Genomic DNA, 11757 nt, shown 5'->3' on the forward strand with positions numbered 1-11757 from the left:
CTATTCAGAAATTAAGATTGAGGAAAAGAAAATGAACGAGCAGACTGAAGGCCCGATGCCTCCTTTATATAGGGCTGATCTTCGACTTTCTCGCGGCCCGCGTAAAGGTAAGCTTAGGCTTACGCGGCCCGCGTCAACCCTCGGTCAAAGCGTAGCTCGTCCGGATCACCTACTAGACTTGACACGATGATGACACGTGTCATCACCGGGCTGCGCCACCATTTTGATCTCATGCGGCCCGCGTAAGTGTAAGCTTAAGCTTACGCGGCCCGCCTAAACTTAAAATTCTGATTTTTATTTTATTTTTAATACTATTTAATATATTTGAGGCCCGTTTTCGCGTATGGGGTGTATTTTGGGACATATTGAGACATTTTAAAATATATTAGGTGTCGGGAAAATAATCGAGGGTGTCAGTTTAGCTAGGATTGTTACACCACCCCCCCCCCTTCCAAGCTAAAATGCTAAAAACTAAACCCCCAAAAAACCTTAAAAAATCTAAAAAAAAATAAAAAAAACACACAAATTTTTTTAATATTTTTTACATTAAAATCGCTAATTTTAGTAGCCAATTTTTTTTTAAATAAAAATAGTTTTTTTAAATAAAAATTAATTTTTTTTGGCTACTAAAAGTAGCGATTTTTTTATAAAAAATGTTAAAAAAAAACTTTGTGTGTTTTTTAGCTATATTTAGGTTACAAAAGTTTTATCTTAGTTATTATATTATTATATTATTATTAGTTATTATTATTATTATATATTATATTTATTTTTTTATTTTTTTTCTACTTATTATTATTATACAAACACACACAACCACCGTTAGCTGGCCTTTCAGAAACGACGCTCCCTCTCGTCGTACTTCCACGTGATCCTTTCCCCCACGTCGATTTCCCGCATCCACCAGTTTCTCGCCGTAGTGGCGTAATTCAGCAACGTTTTCTGCGCTCATGGGTGGAAATGGTGCAGGTTCAGGATCAAACTGGGGAAAATAAACATTAGGGTTATTCATGAAGTTCTGAAAGTGCCAGTCGCTCGTTTACCACTCTTCCAGCTAGCCTGTAACAGGTTGTGGGTTGACAATAGGGCCCGGAATCGCAGGTTCAAGGTTAATTGGAAGTTGTGATTGGGCAGGGAAATTGAAGAGGTTTTCATCGGCATGTCCGATGAGATCACAGTTTGCAAGTTTTTGATCAAGCTCCTCCCAGGGTGGCATTTCCTGGGCTTGCCCGAAACTTTCCCCGATCCCCTTTCCTTTCCCTTTGTCTTTCGGATCCTCAGTCTTTTTCACCTTCTGGGCAGTTGGTTTCTTCCTTCGTCCGCGTTTCCAGTCCAAAATTCCCCTCCTCTTTTTAGGCTTTGGTTTCTCCTGTGGCTGGGCCTGGAACATTATTGGCTCCTCAGTATCTGCTTGATAGCCGGATAGGGCCCCGATTGTATCCATATCGGTGGTATGGATAGTAAAGTTTCGGAGTGCCTCCGACAGTTCATTCATGCTGTTAGCACACATGAAGAAACACACAAAATTTTAAGTTAAAATTTTATTAAATTAAATCCTCACATAATCACAAAATGGCAATCTAAAAAATTAAGTATTTCTAAATACTTAATTAGCTTAAATCAGTGGCTCTAATACCACCTTTTTCTGTCACGGCCCCCGACCCAGTTTCCCGGTTCGGATGTCGCGGGACAGAAAACCCGTGGTATTTGTATTAAATTTTGGCAGCGGAAATTTTAACAGGATCATTTAAAACTGAAAACATCCTTTTATTTCATTTCAAATTTCGGGACAAACCCTGTAATTTACAATAAAGGAATTTTACTGGGAAATTCCCTGGTTACAAAAACATGTTTATTTATTTACTGAGCCACTTTCTTCAAGCTGTAGTGCTACGCGGCACTTTTCCTGGTTCACAGTAAATCACCTGAAACATGTTTTAAAAAAAATTATCAGCGGGGAAATACTGGCGAGTCATTCAATTTATACAAAATGACACATTGTTATAATTTACAGCATTAAGAGTTTTCACATTTGCCCCTATCTATTAGTTAGCTGGTTCAGTTATCACTCGACCGTATCTATGATCGTGGACATATCACTAAATTAGGCTTGCCCACCAAATGTGATAAATCATTAGTAGTAATGTGCACAAAACCCCCACATGCTGCCAGTAATTAAAGATTAGCAAAGACTTAATCACTGCAAAGTATAACTGGAAAACATTTAGGGTTTTGTAAAACAATTTGATAAAAAGAGAATGACTCACATTGCAAGTTTAGTTGGACAGAATTTTGCCTACTGATTTAGCCTCGTAACCTAGTTAAATAACAATGCACACGAAACTAGGTTAGTAACTTAATACAACATTTACGATAAGCTCGAGAAATCAAAACCCTCACGACAAATGACAAAGTATAGCCCGAATTCGGGCAGCACTTAGACATCCATCGGATCGGTTTCAATCGATCGGACATCGTATCGTAACAGTGATCGAGTTATTACCCCGTAATCGTAGCAGCGTTTCCCTACTTTGATCTACGAAAATAAGCAGAATGTTTCGTTTTTTGAAGAAGTTTACGAACACAGATGAAAGCCCCATGCACGACCTATTTATAGCTGAAAATTGAGTCTCTCGCGGCCCGCGTAAACATGAAGAAGAACCTACGGGGCCCGCGAGGGCCACCCTAGCTACGGCTAGGGCTACCGTGTCACGTGTAGGCTTGCCACGTAGCCCTAATCGTTATCCGGAGACTCTCAAGCTGTCGCGGCCCGCGTAAGCTTTCCTTAAGTCTTACGCGGCCCGCGACAGCTCAATAAATTCAGATTTCTTGGTTTCTCATAAGGATTAGGGTTTTAGGGGTCCGGGTTTCCACTTACGGAGTGTTTTAGGACAATTTCGTGCAGGTCCTTACAACTATTGTCTAGATATATTATATATATATATATATATATATATATATATTCAAACATACACACATACTATATATGTCACACCCCAACGGATGGCGGAAACATCGGGGCGTGGCACTGAGCGAAACAGATTGTCAAGAAGTTTCCATAACAGCTATGATTACCAATTATTTAAAGCATCATGTCCCATACCATGACATAATAAGTAGCATAGTTATTACAGACAAAATCAAGTCAAATAGTTATGTTCCGACAACTCAGATTTCAAATAAAAATAAATTTTCTTTATTTATAGACTCTTTCCTAGCCTCGATTTCACAGCAAGCCAAGCATTTTAACATCTTAAGCACCTGCCACATACGTTAATCTAAAAGTCAATACACATAGTGTAAAGGTGAGCATACAAGTTTAATAGATATAATATAGTTCGAAATTATTTACGCGTAACCAGCACGTACAACATGTGAAATAAAGCACGTAAGTTATTGACATGATCCTATCAATACCAATGACTGCGGGTTAACTGCGCAAGGCAGTTCGTAATACATATTCACCACTGTGAATCATGTGATTAATTGTCCTTAACAACCCCTGAGTGAATAGGTGCTGAGTCCAAACTATAGTACAATCGTTGCTAAGGCAGGTAGACAGCAATCCATGTGTAAACATAATAAACAAGCAATCATTGAGTCACGTATACATGCGGTAGCGGTTAGCGTTAAAGTATTGCATAGTGTGTTTGATGTGATGTAGAATAAGTAACGTATGTAACACCCAAAAGTGCGTAAAGCAAAAATGGTTCTAGTATACTCACAGCGATGATGGATTGATGGAAGCGCTAGAGTGAGTATAGCCTGATCAGAACGATAGCATAAACGCTAAGCGGCGTGTAAAACGGTGCAAAGTGAAAAGTGTTGGATGGTAATCCGATCGGATGGCAATCGGATCGGATGGCCAGTCGATCGGGTGGTAATCCGTTCGTATGGTCATCCGATCGGATGGCGATTCGATTGGATTGCCACCTCGTTTGGTGAGGATGTGTTTGTGTTTGATGGTTTACCTATTGAAGTTTTCGTTGTAGCATTTTGAAAATAGAGTAGTATCTCTACCCTTCAGGTCGGTCGATCGAACGATAGTTCGATTGGATGGCGATCCGATTGGCGAGGCTTCTCAGTTTGAGAACAAGTTCACAGCAGGACGGTCACTCGATCGGATGGCTATCCGATCGGGTGGCAATCCGCATGTATTGAACATGTTGAAAATAGTTTTAGTGTTGAAGTCCAAACATCACATGGTCAGATGGTATTCCAATCGGATGGCAATCCGATCGGATGGCAATCCGATCGAATGGCAATCCGATTGGACGGCAATCCATTCGATGTTCAAAACCTTCTAAGTTGAAATAAAAGTTAAGTGTGGAACCAAGGTGCAAGTCGATCGGGTGGCTGCCCGATCGAACAGCAATCCGTCCAGTCGAACTGATCGTCTTTACACTTGGTTGTTTTGATAGTTTGCGGTTTTCTCGAGACTTGTACGATAACGTGCTAAACAACAGAACCTCGTCATGGCTCAAGTAACCCGATCGGATAGGATCACCCTGGTCCGACCAGGTTGACTGTCCGAGACGGTGTTTCATGTTTAACCCGAAATCGGTGGTCTCTTGGATAGAATTCAGATCTTGAACCAACGCATCAACAAGAAAGAGTAGAAGATCAGTACAAGCTCCGATTCTATCGGTTTTGAGTGCATTGAGTGTAAAAGAGTTGAAAGAAAGTTAGAAAACCATCTTTCAATCCTTTTCTCCATGAATATGTTCAGATATATGGAAGATCTTTGTTTATTTATGTGGAAATCGTTCAGATCTAAGTTGTTCTTGGTGGATTGAAGCCAAAACATGAAGTTCATAAGAACTCCATGATGACATCATCCTAGAACACCTCAAATCTAGTGATTTCACGGTTAAAAGTTAAGATTCAAAAGATAGAAAGGTGTAGGAGTGCGTGTAGACCAAGAAAGTACAAGATTTAGGTTGAAAACTTACAACAATCGCGAGAAATTGAGAGAAAGAGCGGTTGGAGCGAGTTGAGTTGAGTGAGAGCTATCACATCAAGTGATGTGACATATGAAGGGTATTTATAGGGTTACCAAAAAAGGAAAGTGGGGAAAGTGGCTGGTCGATCGGGTGGCAGCTCGATCGGGTGGCAACTCGATCGGGTGGCAACTCGATCGGTTGGCCACTCGATCGGTTGGTCACTCGATTCGAGTGTTCGGCGCGACGAGTTTTGCTGTTTCGATTCGCGTGTTGAGCGTTGCTATGCGATAAAGTTTCTCACTAATCCCAACTACTATATCTAACATACAATCATCCTAAATATCTTGTGTTTAGCGTTTGCGATTTGATTGCGATAGCATTACGATTGCGTTTTGATTAATCACCACAACATAAACATAAACATAAATAAACATGCACAAGTAACACATAAAGGCACACACACGTAAAACAATATCTAGAACGCATAATTTAAGCTGCGAATGCGATTGCGATGCGATAAGCGATAAAGCGATAAAACATGCGACAAACATCGATTAAACCTCGATCATTAATAAGTACTCCACATAATACAACTAACGTAACAACACAAAGAGACTATCTACAAGTGAAAGAAGTCAAAACAGGAATTGAGCAACGAGTGACAGATCACAATTAGCAATCTTTTCTTCCTTTGACTTCAATGTTGACTTTGACATTGACTTTCGAAACACAGGGTGTTACAACCTCCCCTACTTAAGGGAATTTTGTCCCGAAATTAGGCCGAAGCCGTAACAAACAACTGCGGGTACTTCGCCTTCATGTCGCCTTTGAGTTCCCAAGTGAACTCTGCGCCTCGTTTGCCTTCCCATCGGACCTTTACAATGGGAATGCGTGAGCGTCTGAGCTGCTTGGTTTGGCGGTCCATAATCTCGACAGGCTTCTCCACGATGTGTAGTGTTTCGTTCACTTGAAGATCTTCAAGAGGTACGTACAAATCATGCTCAGCCAGGCACTTTCTGAGGTTCGAAACATGGAAAGTCGGGTGGACGTTACTAAGTTCCTCCGGTAGTTCGAGTCTATAAGCCACTTTTCCGATCCTTTCAAGAATCTTAAAGGGTCCCACATATCGAGGCGCGAGCTTTCCTCTCTTGCCGAATCTGACCACACCCTTCCAAGGTGATACCTTTAGGAGTACGTGATCGCCAACGTCAAACTCAAGGGGCTTGCGTCGTCTATCGGCGTAACTTTTCTGTCGACTTCGAGCTTTCAACAGATTGTCTCGAATTTGGAGGATTTTGTCAGGCGTTTCTTGCGATAGCTCAGGACCGGTTAATTGCGAGGGTCCGATCTCGTGCCACACAATAGGCGATCGACATTTTCTTCCGTATAATGCCTCAAACGGTGCCATTTGAATGCTAGAATGATAATTGTTATTGTACGGGAATTCGACTAAAGGTAAGTATGCGTCCCAATTACCACCGAAATCTATGACACACGAACGGAGCATGTCTTCAAGGGTACGAATCGTTCTTTCAGTCTGACCGTCGGTTTGGGGATGAAAAGCGGTACTTAGATTAAGCGTAGTACCGAGAGCTGTTTGAAACGTTTCCCATAGACACAAGGTAAACTAAGCATCACGGTCAGGGATGATGTCGCGAGGCGTCCCATGTCGACAAATGATCATATTGGTGTAGATTCGGGCTAATCTTTCTACCTTGTAGTCTTCTCGTATCGGCAGAAAATGAGCAGATTTGGTCAAACGATCAACGACAACCCAGATGCTATTGTGACTTGATGGCGTGCGCGGAAGTTTCGTTATGAAGTCCATAGCTATACTTTCCCATTTCCACATAGGGATCGCGGGTTGTTCAAGCAAGCCAGAGGGTCTTTGGTGCTCGGCCTTGACTTTCGAGCAAGTCAGGCACTTCGAAACATAGAGAGCAATATCCCTCTACATGCTCGGCCACCAGTACTTGTAGTGAAGGTCCTGGTACATTTTTATCGGCACCGAGATGAATAGAATATCGGGATTTGTGGGCTTCGTCCATCAAAATCTGTCGTAAATCGGTCCGCTTAGGGATCCAAATTCGGTCCAGATAATGGAATATCCCATTCGACTTATTCACTAGCTGGGCTCCATCGTTGAGAATCCTTTCCTTCTTCATAGTGCGTTCGGTAAAACAAGCATGTTGGGCTTCGGGGATGAGGGTTTCGAGATGATGTTGGGGTGAAATATTACAAGCGCTATGCAAATAGCTTCGTCAGCTTAAAGCGTCGGCAACGACATTTGCTTTGCCAGGATGATAACGAATCTCACAGTCATAATCGTTGAGAAGTTCTACCCATCGGCGTTGACGCATATTTAGCTCTTTCTGGTCAAAGATATGTTGTAGGCTCCTATGATCGGCGAAGATCGTACACTTGGTACCAGACAGGTAATGTCGCCAAATCTTCAACGCAAAAACAACTGCGCCTAGCTCGAGGTCGTGGGTTATATAGTTCTTCTCGTGGATCTTGAGCTGACGAGATGCGTAAGCGATAACCTTCTCTCGTTGCATGAGAACACAACCAAGACCAAGGTTCGAGGCATCACAATAGACGATAAAGTCATCGTTTCCGTCGGGTAAAGTGAGGACGGGAGCATTGCAAAGCATATGCTTGAGGGTTTGAAAGGCAGTCTCTTGTTCAGTTCCCCAAACAAAAGGCTTGTCTTTATGTGCGAGAGAGGTAAGCAGCACGGCGATTTTAGAGAATCCTTCGATAAATCGGCGATAATAGCCCGCTAGTCCGAGAAAAGAACGGACTTCGGACATGTTCTTAGGTGTAACCCAACTCTTAACAGCTTCGATCTTCGTGGGGTCGACGTGAATACCTTGACTATTAACAATATGACCGAGGAATTGAACCTCCTCCAGCCAAAATTCGCACTTGGAGAACTTGGCATAGAGTCGATTCCCGTGGAGCAGTTCGAGAACCAAACGTAGATGTTGCGCGTGTTCGGTTTTCGACTTGGAATAGATCATGATATCATCGATGAACACGATGACGAAGTGGTCAAGAAATGGTTTACACACGCGATTCATCAGATCCATGAAAACCGCGGGTGCGTTAGTTAAATCAAAAGGCATAACAACGAACTCTTAGTGGCCGTAACGAGTGCGAAAAGCGGTTTTGGGTATATCCTCCTATTGAATGCGTAGTTGGTGGTATCCTGAACGTAGATCGATCTTCGAAAAACATGTAGCACCTTGTAATTGGTCAAACAAATCATCAATTCGAGGCAGGGGATAATGATTCTTGATTGTCAACTTATTCAATTCCCGATATTCGATGCACATCCGGAACGACCCATCCTTCTTTTTGACGAATAGGACTGGTGTGCCCCAAGGAGAGGTGCTCGGGCGAATGAAGCCTTTATCAAGCAATTCCTGGAGCTGACTCGAGTGTTCACGCAATTCGGACGGAGCGAGTCGATAAGGAGCTCTAGCAATAGGATTTGCTCCAGGAACGAGGTCGATACGAAAGTCGATATCACGACTTGGAGGAAGACCTGGAAGATCATCAGGGAATACATTTGGAAATTCACGTACCACAGGGGCATCGTTTACTCCCGGATTACCTTTCTTTTCCTTCTCTGCTATTACAATGTTAGCCAAGAAAGCTCTGTATTCCTTGCGGAGATACTTCCTAGCTTGGACACATGACATGAGTTTGAGACCTTTCGAGGGAGTTTCACCATACACACAAAGTTGATCACCATTTGCGAGCGAGAATCGAATCATCTTATCAAAATACACAACTTCAGCATGGTTTCACGAAGAAAGTCCATGCCTACTATGATGTCAAAACTACCGAGCTGCATCGGAATAAGGTCGATAGGAAAGATGTGATTGTTGAGTTTGAGAGTACAATCACGGAGAACAGAATTGACAGTGACGGTTCTTCCGGTGGCAACTTCAACATCGAACGTCGAGGGGAGATGGGAGTGCTTACGATTAAGGAGCTTCTCGAATTCAAACGATGCAAAACAATTATCGGCTCCAGTATCAAACAAACACGAAGCATAAATACCATTCACGAGAAACATACCATTGACCACATTGTTGTCAGCCTGGGCCTGGCGCACATTGATGTTGAAAGTTCGGGCGCAGGCGGCTTGTTGTTGTTGCTGCTGAGGCTATTGCTGTTGTTGGGGCTGCTGCTGTTGTGGCTCTTGCTTCACAACTCGGTTTGCGCACATGTTTGCGAAGTGGTTGGGATCACCACACGCAAAGCAGACTCTATCATTGATCGCGGGTGCCTGAGCCGCTTGTTGACATTAAGGAGCGGGAAGTAGAGCTTGTTGAGCAGTAGCTGGAGTTGTAGCTTGTCGAGTACCTGTACGGCAGTTGGCGGTGAAGTGGCTGTACATGTTGCAATACACACAAAATCTGCAGGCGATACCCACTGGATGATGGTAGGTACATGTCGGGTAAGCAGGGTGAGGACCAGTATAAGCACGCTTTGCAGGTGGTGCTTGAGTAACTGGTACTGCAGCTGATCGGTGTTGAGTCTGCTGTGGAGCTGGTACAGCTTGTAGCGGGGCAGCAGTAGTGACGGCACAATTCTTGTTGCTGGAGTTGCTGTTCTTCCTCTTGCGATGAGAGGACTTTGATGACTAAGGAGCGGCGACGGTTTCGGTAGTTGCAGCGGTGGTAGCTTGATGCAAGTTCTTCGACGCTTTGTCCCAGACACCAGCCTTAACTCGCTTGTCGTTGATTTCAGCGGCGAGCAGATAAGCTTCCTCGATTGTTGCTGGTTTCGCAGCTTGCACAAAATCTGCGACACAATCCGGCAGAGCTCGGATATACTTCTTGATCGTCACATCAGCAGTCTTGACTTGATCAGGACAGATTATACTAAGCCGCTTGAAGCGAGCAGTTAAAGCAGCATTGTCACCATCCTTCTGTTTTATATGCCAGAATTCGTCCTCCAACTTTTGGTGCTCATGGGGAGGGCAAAACTCTTCCAACATGACGTTCTTCAACTCATCCCATGTCAAACCATGAGCTGCATCATTTCCGCGATTGTTCCTCTCTGCCGTCCACCAGTCTAAAGCGCGGGACTTGAAGACGCCGGTAGCATTCAGAGTGCGGAGATTGTCCGGACAGCCACTCTGGCACAGGGTGACCTCGGTCGAATCAAACCATTGAAACAAGGCCGTAGGGCCATCTTCGCTAGTGAATTCTTTCTGTCCGCAAGCTTTAAACTACCTGAAGTTGAAAGCAGCTTTAGGGGTTTCAGTCCTGGACTCTTCGGATGACTTGCTAGCATTCTCGTGTAGGTCGCTAACAATCTGAGGGATAACCTTCGCTATCTGTTTAGCGACGAGAGCAGCAAGGCATTTGTCTTTCTAGTTTTGGCGAGCAGCGCGTGAGTGATGGGATCCATATGATGACATTTTCTGCAACAGACCCATAGGACTCAGACACAATATAATCAAATCTCACCTCACACGCCTAATACTACTAAAGCTCAGGAACACAATCACGTAACATAAACACATATAGGTCACATAATCATAGATTCACATATGCACAAAAGCACATAAGCACGTAAAGCACGAAAGCACAGAAGCACAAGAGGCAGTCAGAATACAGAAACCTATCATTCAAAGTCCGCGAGCGTTCGAGAATAGCGATGGCGATTAGCGAGTACACAGCGAGTGGTATAGCGTGCGTCCATCCATAAGTAGTAACGATTTGTTAGCGTTTAGAGATAGATGTTGTCGTGTGTGTCGATTAAAGCGAAGAGCGAAAGCGAATAAATCACCAAAAATCGAAACCACCTAACAGATAAAACCATATAAAACATATAAAATCCACATAAAAGCGACAAATATCAGAGTCGGCACTAGCAGGCTCAGAATCGAAACACATAAAAATCGAGAATGGATTGTCTGCGGCTGATAGACATCGACTATCCAAAGTAGTTCGACTATTCACAAGGACTTTTGGTACACACTTTAACCTTTGGACTGTGCTCTTGCCTCGATTTTGGGCGAATGGCACGAATCCTTCCAGTTATAGTGTGATTTCAAGTCGTTGGAGTCTGTCGAGACTTTCGTGAGAGTTTTGTAAAACCAAAGTAGAGATCGGAACAAGTCGTCAAGGTTCGGGTTTCACCCCTAACTAAACAACTCCGTTCCTGTTTCGATAAAATAAGGAAGAATTATGCGTCAAAGTATGGATTTCAATCCTGAGTCAACACAAATTCTCCTGTTTATAGATAAAATGTGGGTCGAACAAGCAACTTAGTCGAGAGTTTGCGGTTTTCACACCTAATCTCGACCTAATCGCTCGTTCATTTTCAAAAATTAGAGTGCAGTGATAGTGTAGCGTAGGCGAGAATAGCGAGAAATAGCAAGCAAGCTCGTACATAACCCCTACAGGGTATGCACAAGTCGGCTTGTTGGTACCTAACTATAGACTAGGTCGTTTCTAAGACATCGACTCGGACTAGGTCGAGTCTTGCCTAATTCCCTATAGTTATGGCTCTGATACCAATCTGTCACACCCCAACCGATGGTGGAAACATCGGGGCGTGGCACTGAGCGAAACAGATTGTCCAGAAGTTTCCAAAACAGCTACGATTACCAATTATTTAAAGCATCACGTCCCATACCATGACATAATAAGTAGAATAGTTATTACAGACAAAATCAAGACAAATAGTTCTGTTCTGACAACTCAGATTTCAAATAAAAATAAATTGTCTTTATTTCTAGACTCTTTCCTAGCCTCGATTTCACAGCAAGCCAAGCATTTTAACATCT

The sequence above is a fragment of the Helianthus annuus genome, chromosome 9 (genome assembly GCF_002127325.2).
Source record: "Helianthus annuus cultivar XRQ/B chromosome 9, HanXRQr2.0-SUNRISE, whole genome shotgun sequence".
NCBI classification, from domain to species: domain Eukaryota; kingdom Viridiplantae; phylum Streptophyta; class Magnoliopsida; order Asterales; family Asteraceae; genus Helianthus; species Helianthus annuus.